The following is a 12,042-nucleotide window of genomic DNA, read 5'->3' on the forward strand; positions in this document are numbered from 1 at the left end:
TATATAAGGAACTTCCATAGAAGCTAACGTGTAAAGACATGCTAAATTTCAGTCAGTCGTCTATCATATCTGCCCCCTTCCTCTAAAGACATGGGTATCTTAGCTGAAACACCCATTTGGTGGTTGCTAAGAGTCTGGCTTTCTAAAGCCCGTCTAAGCTGGAGTCTAAGATGTTATTCAGGGTTGGCTAAAAGATCAGGTGTGCTCTTCCTATAGTAGAGTTTTGTTCAAGAAGCAAGAGAGCCAAAACCTTGTAAATAGCTCCTTAATCAGTGTGGTAGGTCAATAACGCTTCCTCCTCCCCGCCCCCCCCCCCCCCCCCCGCTTCTCAAAGGTGTCCATGGCCCAATCCCCAAAACTTATGAATATGTGTTATGAATAAGGACTAATACAGATGTGACCAAATTAAGGATCTTGAGATGCAGAGATTATCCTCGGTTATCTGGGTGAGCTCAAGGTACTCACAAGGACCCTTAATATAAGGGTCAGAATCAGCAAAGATGTGACACTGGAAGCAGAGATTGGAGTGATGTGCTTTGAAGATGAACGAAGGGGCCACAAACCAAGGCAGGCAGGCAGCCTCCAGAAGCTAGAAAAAGCAAAGAAACAGATTCTTGCTGGGAGTCTCTAGAAAGGAACACAGCAGTCCTGCTGACAGCTTGAATTTTAGCCCAGTGTGACCCGCGTTTTATTTCCAACAACAGAACTGTGTGATAATAAAGTTGCATCCATAAATAATTGCCGTAGATGTTTTTGGAAGGAAGATGTAAGCCCCTAAGTACAAAAAATCCGTGGCATAGCAGGAATTTGTCTCTTTCTCCGCTCTGGCAGAATCATACCTGCACAGATCAGCACTGGTTTTTATGCACAAGGAAGCAAGGGGCAAGATGTGCAAAGATGCTTCTCCTCCTGCTCTCGGCTGCCACCTTCTCTTTGCTCAGATTGATACCCCTTCTAAATGAATTGGTAATCTACAGGAAATACACACGTATGGTCTCCTCTTGACAAGTTGTCGACAGACCTGAAATGATGCAAAAATAATCCTGGAAAAGGCTCAGTCGAGCATTAATGGATACATACTTCTGATTTTAACATGACCTGTTTCTACGTCAACTATAATGGCCCTGAAGGACTGGAGATGATGGTGACTTGGACCAGATAATCCCTGAAGTTCTCTGATTTCTTTGAGTTCCATGATGTGTGTTTCTTTACAGAAATTCAAGAAGTTGCTCGCTGATATTGCATAACTTAGTGGACAGGTATCAGAGAAAACAGCAAGTGGGAAAAACAAAAACACTTGTAAAAGGAATGAATCATCAGAGAACAATCCCCTGGCCCTGGATAGTTCCCATGCCTTGAGCATACACCCCTGTAATAAGCAGGAACAGATAAGGTAGTCCTGTATCTGGGTCCTGTTTATACCAGGACTGAATGTTGGTTCCCCCTCTGATTCACGTTTATTTTGTAGGACAAGATGGGTTTTTTTCTGAGGTTAAGCCTCCTGAGTCCCTAAGCCTGAAGTCACTTCTTCTGAATGACTGCCATGTTCCCCTGGATTCCTCCCATAGATCTTGGTCATCTGAATTATTGCTCTCATCAAATTGTATTATAATCATTTATCTGTCTTCTGCCCAACAGATTGTGAACTCCTTGGGAAAAGGAGTGGAGTCTCACCCATCTTTCTGTTTCTGGCACTTCAGTGAAGGGCCTTCCCTGAGTGAGCACTTCATACATGTTGCTTTCCACTGTTGAAATGGGAAAAATGATATTCTCCCTCTGAAATCATTCAGCTTTGTCATCAACCTTGATGTCAGGCTTGAATCCTAACGCCATACCTGACTCCCCTCTTTACTTTTCCACTCACTGAAATATTCATTGTCTGGTGCAGCCACTCATTCACCGCAGTTATACTTCCCTGTGCATTGCTAAGGTTTTCACTGCAATCGGATTCTTAGCTTCTAATGCCTGAATGACTGCAGGCAGAGCATTCCAACCGCTCCTAAACCCTGTGACAGAAGAAAGCCTTCATATCATCTCCTTGGCTTATATTGATTATTTCCAGGTACAAGCTCATAGACCGGTCACAGGATGGCTGGGCCATAATTACTCAGGAACTTTATTGCAAAACAGGCATCATGCCTGGATGTGCTAAATGAACATAGAACTTGTGTCCCTCTAAATCCATATGTTGATGTCCTAATTCCCAGAAGCTCAGAATATGACCTCGTTTGGAAACAGGGTCCTTGCAGATGTAATAGTTGAGTTTGGACAGGGTCATGCTGGAGTAGGATGGGTCCCCGTCCAATTTCCTGGTGTCCTTATCAAAAGGGGAAGTTTGGACACAGGCCTGCACACGCAGGGAGAATAACCTGCGAGGACAAAGGCAGAGATCGGGGTGAGGCTTCTACTAGTCAGGGAATGCCGAAGATTGCCAGCAAGCAGCAAAAGCTGGGGAGCCCGCCCAGCAGTTTCTCGTCACAGACCTCACAGAAGGAACCAGCTCGGCTTTTGACTCCATTGTGAATGTGTAGCCTCCAGAACGGTGAGACCATTTGTGTCAAGTCAGCCAGTTTGTGACACTTTGTTAAGGCAGCCCTAAGAAACTAACATACCAGGTAATTCTTCTACGTAGCCGTAGTTTTTGAACTGGACTCATCACAATCCCCCCCCGCCCCCATATTAAAACTTCAGTAGCCTAAGCGGTGATTATAAGGATGAAATGATTTAATATTTGTAAAATGCCTAAAGCAAGGCTGGGCACATAGTTAGTAACTACATGCATATTCAAATTAAAAAAAAAAATTCTTAGAGCCGAAAGCAGCGATATGGCTGTATGCGGACACCATGAGATGATTTTCGATGGTGTGGCTATGAAAGCAAATCCTTATTAAGAATGTAACTGGCATATCATTTCCACAGTTTCTCAAATTTAGGTTGAGGCCAAGACAGGTAGTTCAGCAGTAATCTGTCTTAGAAAGACCTGCATCTTCGAGATCTACGCATGCTCGTGAATCTTCCAACCCTGAGTCACTAGAGTTTCTGGAACATATTGTTAGGATAAAGGGAGAGTCTCCATGATGTGGGATGGGTCTTGTTCACCGAGTCTCCTTAGGAGTCAGTGCCTTTTCAGAAACAACCAGGCACTCCTGTTTGTGTATAGACGCGTCCCAGATGAGTGGAATTTGGCAGACAGAGGCCAAGGGCCCTGATGATGGGAACATACCAGCAGTCGGTGTTCACTATCTTCCAGGCACCCTTTATATGGTGTTCGCCTGTATTCTTTTATTTTGTTGACATGATCACCGGGAAGTTGGTAGTAAATTATCCCTGTTTTTACCAAGGAGAGAACTGAGGCACAGAGGAAGGAGGTCACATGCAGTAGAAAACATAGGTTGTCAGTGGCAAAACTGGAGTGTGAGCCCAGCCATCGGATATATAGATATATATATATATATAGATAGATACAGATACAGATATAGATGATATAGATATATAGATATAGATCTCTATATAGATATCTCTGTATATATCTATAGATATCTATATATCTATATCTATCTACAGAGATATCTAGATATCTATAGATATCTATATATATATAGATCTAGATCTATATAGACCTATAACTATATAGATATATAGAGAGATCTCTCTCTCTATATAGATATCTCTCTATATAGAGAGATCTCTTTCTATATAGATATATATAACTATATATCTATATATCTATATCTATCTCTCTCTCTCTATATAGATATACATATCTATATATCTATATATTGATATACATATCTCTATATCTCTATATCTATATCTATCTGTATATCTATATAGATCTCTATATATGTATAGATATCTCTTTCTCTCTATCTCTATCTATCTCTCTATCTATCTATCTATATTTTAAAGAATATATGCAAAGCGGATACTTGTATAAGCACTGGCCCCATCAACAAACAACACTGCCAGTGCTCTAGAAGCTTCTTGTGCAGTCTTCTATGACCATGTTGCCTTCTGATAACACCTTGCTACCTGGAGATAGCACTGTCTGATCATTGTGATGGCCATTTTCTTGCTCTTTTATAATCTATCAAGGCTTCTAACCCCATGCTGTTCTTATTTTACTTTTCTTGCTTTTTTGTAAATTTATCCTCAATGCTTATAATCCTACGCTACCTTTTTTGTTTTGAAACCCAGCATTCAAAGCCTTCCACATTAGAGGCTCTGTTCTCACTTCCTATTGTGTCCCTACTTGAACCCTCTCCTCTATCTTCTGATTGATTTATATGCCCCTTAACATGTTATACACGTTGCTTTTTTCTGTTACATCTGTTCTAGCAAATGCCTTCCTCCAAGCCTCCTGTCCCCAGACGCACCCTTTTCTTATGGCTCGGCTGCCTTGGGGACCCCCTTCTGATGGGCTTATTCCATAGGGATTCCTTCTCCCCTGAACTGCTCTCATCCTTGTATCTACTCCACCCATTTTTTTAAGTTTATTTATTTATCTTGAGAGAGACAGAGAGAATGCAAGTGAGGGAGGGACAGAGAAGAGAGGAAGAATCTCAAGCAGGCCCTGAGCTGTCTGTGCAGAGCCTGATGTGGGGCTCAGACTCATGAAACTGTGAGATCATGACCTGACCTGAAATCAAGAGTCAGACACTTAACCAACTGAGCCACCCAGGCACCCCTCTATTCTACTCGTTTTATACTTTCTTTGCAGTGCTGTGTAATGCTGTTCTTTATTATTATAAAGCCTTAACATGTTTGTTCCTGTTACTAATGTTTTATTCATTGTTAGTTTATTCATTCACTACATATGTATTAAGCACACTGATAACACCTTATGAACCGTGTGGCAGATGTAGGTTCTGTGTACACAGCAGAGAATAAGACGTATGAAGTTCTTGCCATCGTGGAGCTTCCTTCCTGCAGTGGCGAGGCAAATGAAAACAAGGAGACAAGTACATAAGATAATTTTAGTAAATAAGGTATCCTAGCGAGAAGCACTGAAGGCAATGAAACAGGAATGGGAGAGGTAAGGAAGGGACGGGTATCCTTTGAGCTGAGAGGTTTCCTACCATCTGGGTGGTAACCTTCAAGTCAGAGAGCCGATTGGGGCGCCTGGGTGGCTCCGTCGGTTGAGCCTCCGACTTCAGCTCAGGTCACGATCTCACAGCTTGTGGGTTCGAGCCCCACGTCTGGCTCAGGACTGACAGCTCAGAGCCTGGAGCCTGCTTCAGATTCTGTGTCTCCCTCTCTTTCTGCCCCTCTCCTGCTCATGCTCTGTCTCTGTCTCTCTCTCTCTCCGAAAAATAAACAAATATTTAAATATATATATATATATATATATATATATATATATATATATATTTAAGTCAGAGAGCCAACTCAAACAGCCTGAGCACGGAGCAGAAACAAGCCGGGCATGGAGGAAATGAGGAATCAGCAGGAGGGGCAACAGGCTGTAGAAGTGATCATGGGTAAATGATGGAGTCATTTGGCTCTGGGTGCTAACTAGTAATGGTAACTGGCAACTAGTTGTAAGCTTTTCTAGATGCAGGGAGATAGCCCTGTACAGTTTAAAGAATGGAAGGGATATACTTTTCCTTACTTATGAGCTCTTCCTTCATATTGTCTTCTTGCTTTTTATATACATGTTTCTTCCTCTAACTAGAGTGTTCAATCTTTGTAGTTGCTTGACAATTTTTACCGTCCGTACTGCCAGTCGTGTTACCAAACCTGCGCGGATGCCCTTTCGGGGCGGTGATTACACTCACAGTTTATTTCAGTGTTTGGGAAGGTCAGACGTTTTGGAGAGTCCTGAGTATATTCACAAACCCCTCAACTCAGTGAAGTTGCAATTGGACAGTCGAAGTCGCTTGTGGTTATTACGCTGTCAACAAACATGACCCACCCTGGGAGCCGCTCAAGAAGTGCCAAAATAGTTGTGAGTTGTTCCAGATCTAAAGCGTGCCCTTTTATGATTAGGGGTCACTAGATGAGACTTGAATTCCAGCTGACCTTTTGTGTACCACTCAGAGCAAGACGCACAGTTAGGGAGAGGAACTGTGGATTCTGATGAACCTGGCAGACACAGCCATTGCCTTTCCACTTAAATTTCCTAGGGACGCTGTGCATTTCATCTCCATACGGCATGCGCTGTGCTTCAGAGAATTTTAAATGAGCAGAGCAACTGTCGAGAAGTGAAAATGAACCCTAACCAAATTTGTCAACTTCTACAAAACTGAGACGTGACTGTATAAGGCTTGGTGGTGGTGGTGGTGGGGGGGTGATCCGTTCATAATAAAGAGCTGAGAGCACGCGTCTGGCATGGAACATTCCATGTGATTGATACTTGGATTGCTCTTTACTATTTAAAGAAGCAAAAATGCGCTTCGGAATTGGAAAGAAAGGTCTGTAATTCTGTGAGACAAGGCAGGCCAGGAGCGAGGCGTATGCGGGTGGCCTCGGGCAGGGTTTCTCAGGACTAAGAGAAGAGTCTCCAGGACTAGAGACTTGAGATTAGTTATTAGACAGTGGCCCCAAGGCAGCACTGCCCCGGAGGAAAGCACTGATGTTCTCATCACACTCCATTACTCCTCAATGTTGCTAATGAGCCAAATTTCCAAAAGGGATTGCTCCCTTTAAATGCGCATAGTTGTATACTCACCAAAATGACCTGGAATTGTACCTACAAATGGATTATATTTCAATCTCAACTGTCCAGGTAGCCGATCACTTGATCTTCATACTAGAGATGTAATGACTCATTGCTCCAAGAATAGTCTGCAACACGTGGGTCAGAGATGCTTTCAAATGATTGTGCTTACAAGTGTTCCCCAGAGATGTAGTTTTGGGAGGAAATAGTACAGTTCCAGTCACCAGGCACCTGCTCTTCAGTTTTGTTTTTTTTTTTCAACATTTATTTATCTTTTTGGGACAGAGAGAGAGCATGAACGGGTGAGGGGCAGAGAGAGAGGGAGACACAGAATCGGAAGCAGGCTCCAGGCTCCGAGCCATCAGCCCAGAGCCCGACGTGGGGCTCGAACTCACGGACCGCGAGATCGTGACCTGACTGAAGTCGGACACTTAACCGACTCCGCCACCCAGGCGCCCCTGCTCTTCAGTTTTAAAATCGATCAGCACTTATTGAACTGCTCCCATCTTCCAGGCACTATGCTGGATGCTGGGAACACAATGGTGAACAAGGCGGAAAGGGGCCCTGCTTTCTTGGAACGGACTCCCTAGTGCAGACACAAAAACACACAAGCACACACATACGACAAAGACATACATAAATAAATGATTGGAAAGTTGTATTTGAGGCCTGGGGTGGGGGGTGGGGGTGGAAACAGGAAAGAGGTGAGGTTACAAAGTTGGCAGATAATCAAATAAAAAACCATAATGTTTGGCCTTCTTTACTCAATAAGAAAAGGCCTTGATGAAGGAGTGACTCTGTGATGAGGTCTAAAATGAAAGAAGGACTTAGTTTTAAAAATATTAGAATGGGGCAGGTGAGAGCCCTGCAAGCAAGGTGACAGCTAGATGTGTTCCAAGAACTGGAATGGCCTAGAGCGTGCAGCGGGTGAAGGAAAGAATTATACGTGATGGACAGAGGGTCTGATGAGGCAGGGACTTTTAGCCATAGGAAGACGTTTGGATTTAACCTAAATGCAGTGCAAAGCCACTGAAAGTCTTTAAGTAGGGAGATGTATGGTCAGACTTGTATTTTGCGAAGCATGAGTATTTTTCTATGAATTTCCCAATATACCTGCTATATTGATATAACTTGGAGTCTTAACAAAACCAATACTGTTCTAAGTTTACAAACTTCAAATATGTCTTCCGTTCATATTATTTACCTTTATGATATTTATCGAGTGTCTACAATATACAGCATAGTCACTATGCACACACAGAGAAGATAGAAGGTCATTAGTTAGGGTGGAAGAAAACCTTCACATATGTGATGTATACCCTCCCGGCCTGAAGTTCAAGACTCTAGGAGCTCAAGAGAAGCAAGTCCTTGCACCCGTGGGTCATGACGGCTGCTCTTGGGGAGGCTGCTCTATTTCCCCTTCCCTCCACCCCTGCCCCTCCCTGCCCCAGGATTCTAGATCTGTCAGCATATGTTAATACTTCAGTGCTTTGGATGCACGGCTATATAAGCCCATACAAATAACACAGAAGTTATTATATATTTTACTTTCTGCGTGTATGGTTAAAGGCAGGTAGGTTCCGAGTGATAAAGTTCAGACGATTATGTGAAAGCCAGCCCCAACTTTGAGGCTTGATCAAGCCATGAGACTCTTTGTAACAAACCAGTGCTTAACTTCACCACCAATGTTTAGAAATAGTATGGCATCTCAGCGTGGTTTTGATTTGTATTTCCCTGATGATGAGTGATGTTGAACATCTTTTCATGTGTCTTTTGGCCATCGATACCATATATTTCCACTCATATGTAGAACTTGAGAAACTTAACAGAAGACCATGGGGGAAGGGAAGGGGGAAAATAGTTACAAACAGAGAGGGAAGGAGGCAAGCCGTAAGAGACTCTGAAACACAGAGAAAAAGCTGAGGGATGGAGGAGTGGGGGAGAGGGGAAAGTGGGTGATGGGCATTGAGGAGGGCCCTTGTTGGGATGAGCACTGGGTGTTGTATGTAAGTGATGGACCACGGGAATCTACCCCCCCCCCCCGAAACCAAGAGCACACTGTATACACTGTATGTTAGCCAATTTGACAATAAATTATATTAAAAAAAAAATAAACCGTGTTTGTAAAAGATGCAAAATAAATTAATTAATTAAAAAAAGAAATAGCATGGCAGAAGGGGTATCATCATAGACAGTGGTGGATATGGTGGAGTCAAAACTGTCCACATTAAAAATACTGAATTAGGTAGCACTAAAAAGTGAAACTACCAGCCCATTTTTAAAGGGAACCGAGAAGAACATAGGTCTTACAGGGGATTTTTGCTGTTATTTCTGATGACTTAAAATCTCTTTCTGTTACGTCAACTAGAAAACAGCTTTCTGCAAAGCTAACGGATGGGTTTCCTGCTATCATAGAGCAAAACGTATGTGCCCAGAGCATAAAGACTTATTTTCACCTTTATTCTTATCTTAGTAAAACAGTCCACTGACTGTATCAGCCTTCGTCTGGCTGAGGTTGAGGGCTGCTGTAGCAGGCATTAAAGCCGGTGAAAGGGAGAGGGGCACTGGAGATACTTAAACTGCCACCGGCATAAGCCATTATCTTCACCCCGTGAAAAATTGCCTGATTTCCTCTCTTGATAAAACTAGACATGAGTTTAAAAACATTACTTAGACACATAAACCTCAAATACCTAAGTCTTTACTCCTCTTCCTTTATCACTCGCCAGAGCCTTTGAGAATTGGGGGGTGGGGGGGGAGGTAACTACTGGTAATGAAATGCACTTAGGGGAAAATGTAAGGTTTCATTTTTGACGCACAACTGATGGAACCATTATCTCTGGAGGGCTTATTCAATCAAGAGCCGGAGATGCTGAAGCAGAGTAAGAGTGGTGAAAAGGCTTTCACTGAGACGTCAAAGCAAACTCTGCCAGGCAGGTCCTCTGTTGGCCCCTCTTCGCTCCGGCCCTGTTAGGGTCCGCCCTTCCATAGGACTACATGGCATTCTCTCTGCTGAGGGGACCATTCTCTGAGTGTCCCCTAAGTTTGATCTGAATACCTTGGCAGAGCACTGATGCTGTCTCCTCTCTGTCCCCAAGCCACCTTCCCCACGCGGTTTCTGGATCACTTCCTGTACACACACCCAGTGCTGTGCCATCCCAAACTCCCCACTGCTCAGCACACACTCTTGTGCTTGTCTCCTCCCGTGCCTTTGTTCCTGATGTTCTTATCGCATTTAAGGAGCCCTTTCAGATTTCACCTTTTTAAATGAAATCTCCATAACTCTATTCAGATCGTTACTGCCTATTTTCTGTCTCCATGCCCTGGTTTTGCATTTTGCTTCCATTCCCCAGTTTTAGCATTTCCATATTCCTCTCTTATTCTGGTTGTGTTTCTATCTTCTCTTCCCTTCAGACTGTGAATTCTCTGAGAATAATGAGTCATTTCATACTGTGTCTCTCTCTAAAACTTGCACATCCAAAGGATATTTATTAAGTGCATTCTAATTGCATTCTTCTAGGTGCTGGGGGAAACAAATAGAACAAAACACACATAGTCCCCATTCTCATGGAATTTATGCTCTGGTGGTGGGAGAATGACAATAAACAGGAAACACAGACAAACAAAATAATTACAAATTGTGATTCAAGTCATAAAGCAAACAGGATGCAGGATAAAACAGTCTCTGAGGAAGGGAGACATTTCATTGGGTGTGAGAGCAGGCTCCGTTGTAGTGGTGACCAGAGGGATGCAAAATTGCCATTCTGGGGAGTGGCAGTGGGCAGGCCAAGTAGAACATTCTGGAGAATAGGACTGACAAAATCTGGAGGCAGGAAAATCTTGGCGTATTCTAGGAATGGTCTGAAGTTATTTTGTGATAAGGGGGAGAGAGGTAGGAGGTAGACCTGGGCAGATGGCAGGAGCCAGACTACTCAGGACCAGGAGTGTGGGCTCTGTTTTAAATGCAGCGGAAAGCCACTGGAGGGTCTTAAGCAGGAATGTGATATTGTTTGATGCATATTTTTCAAAGCTAATATAGATAGCCTTATAAGACCAGGGCTTATTTAGTCTAAAGGAATATTAATGGTTATCATTTTCCCACTGGAAGCATTTGCAAGAACTCGGTCTGTAAGGGTAGAAAACCGCTGAAAAGAATACGTAGTTCAAGTTGCTCATGTTGGCCAGGTAGTGTTAATTGTCTCGTTTCTACTAATCTATGAAAAATGTTTGCTAAACAAACTTCTAGTATACACAGAACATTGGGGAGTGGGGTGGTATGTGTTTGTGGGAATATGGTACCCCTGTAATTGAATTCTTAGAACAAATATTTAAGAATTAGCACATTAACTTGTCCTCATAATTCAGATCTCTTCCTTTCACTTTATTTCTCTCCGCATTTAGGGTTGCCCTTCATGACTGTGAGAAATCCGCCAATTGTTCTAAGCAAGAATCCGCACTTTTTAGGGAGTGATTCATTTACCTTTTAACAGGCTTTTTTTTTTTTTTTTTTGTGGTAGGTGAATCTTAAGTGTATTTCTGTAGAGCAGTAAAAAAGAGGGGCAGGAAATGTGATGCGAATATCAACTTTTAGACCCAAGAGGTAGAGAGGTGGAAGGACAGACTTTCTGTCTGAAGAGATTCCATTCTAATGCTCTTATAAAACTTCCCTGGTAATAATTCAACTTGGAATAATGCAGCAAGTTTTTATTGGTAGCCACCTATTTGTAGCTGAAAAGACTGGAAATAGTTTCACACAATGAAACCCAGCTATAAGGCAAACTGACACAAACCAAATGTTCCTGATAGATTCGCCTATTCTTCACAAACAGAATGGGTTCTGCAACAGCGGGAGTCTGGTCCATCTCTAATTTTATTCTCCTATTGGTGCTCAACCTTCCTAGATGGGAGGTGGGGTAAATGTTTCAATTAACTTGAACATACAGGGGCGCCTGGGTGGCTCGGTCAGTTGAGTGTCCGATTTCGGCTCAGGTCATGATCTTACAGTTTGTGGATTTGAGTCCCACACAGGATTCTGTGCTGACAAGCTCAGAGACTGGAGCCTGCTTCGGATTCTGCGTCTCCCTCTCTCTCTGCCCCTCCCTTGCTCATACTCTGTCTCTCTCTCAAACATAAATAGACGTTAAAAAAATTCTTAAAAACGTTAACTTGAACACATAACACTCTAGTCTGGGGTTCTAGGATCCAGGCCCACTGGGAGAAAGCAAACTGTTTAACAACTGTGATGGGTAGTATACTTTATCATGCAGTTTCTAAACTTTTTGAAACTAGTTTGTGGAATGACAATAGCTGTAAGAGGTGAAATTATATATTTAAAAAAAATATATATATATATAATTTATATATACATTATTCATATATATTTT

This window comes from Herpailurus yagouaroundi, unplaced genomic scaffold (genome assembly GCF_014898765.1).
Source record: "Herpailurus yagouaroundi ecotype Mexico unplaced genomic scaffold, PumYag 197, whole genome shotgun sequence".
In the NCBI taxonomy this organism is placed as follows: Eukaryota; Metazoa; Chordata; class Mammalia; order Carnivora; family Felidae; genus Herpailurus; species Herpailurus yagouaroundi.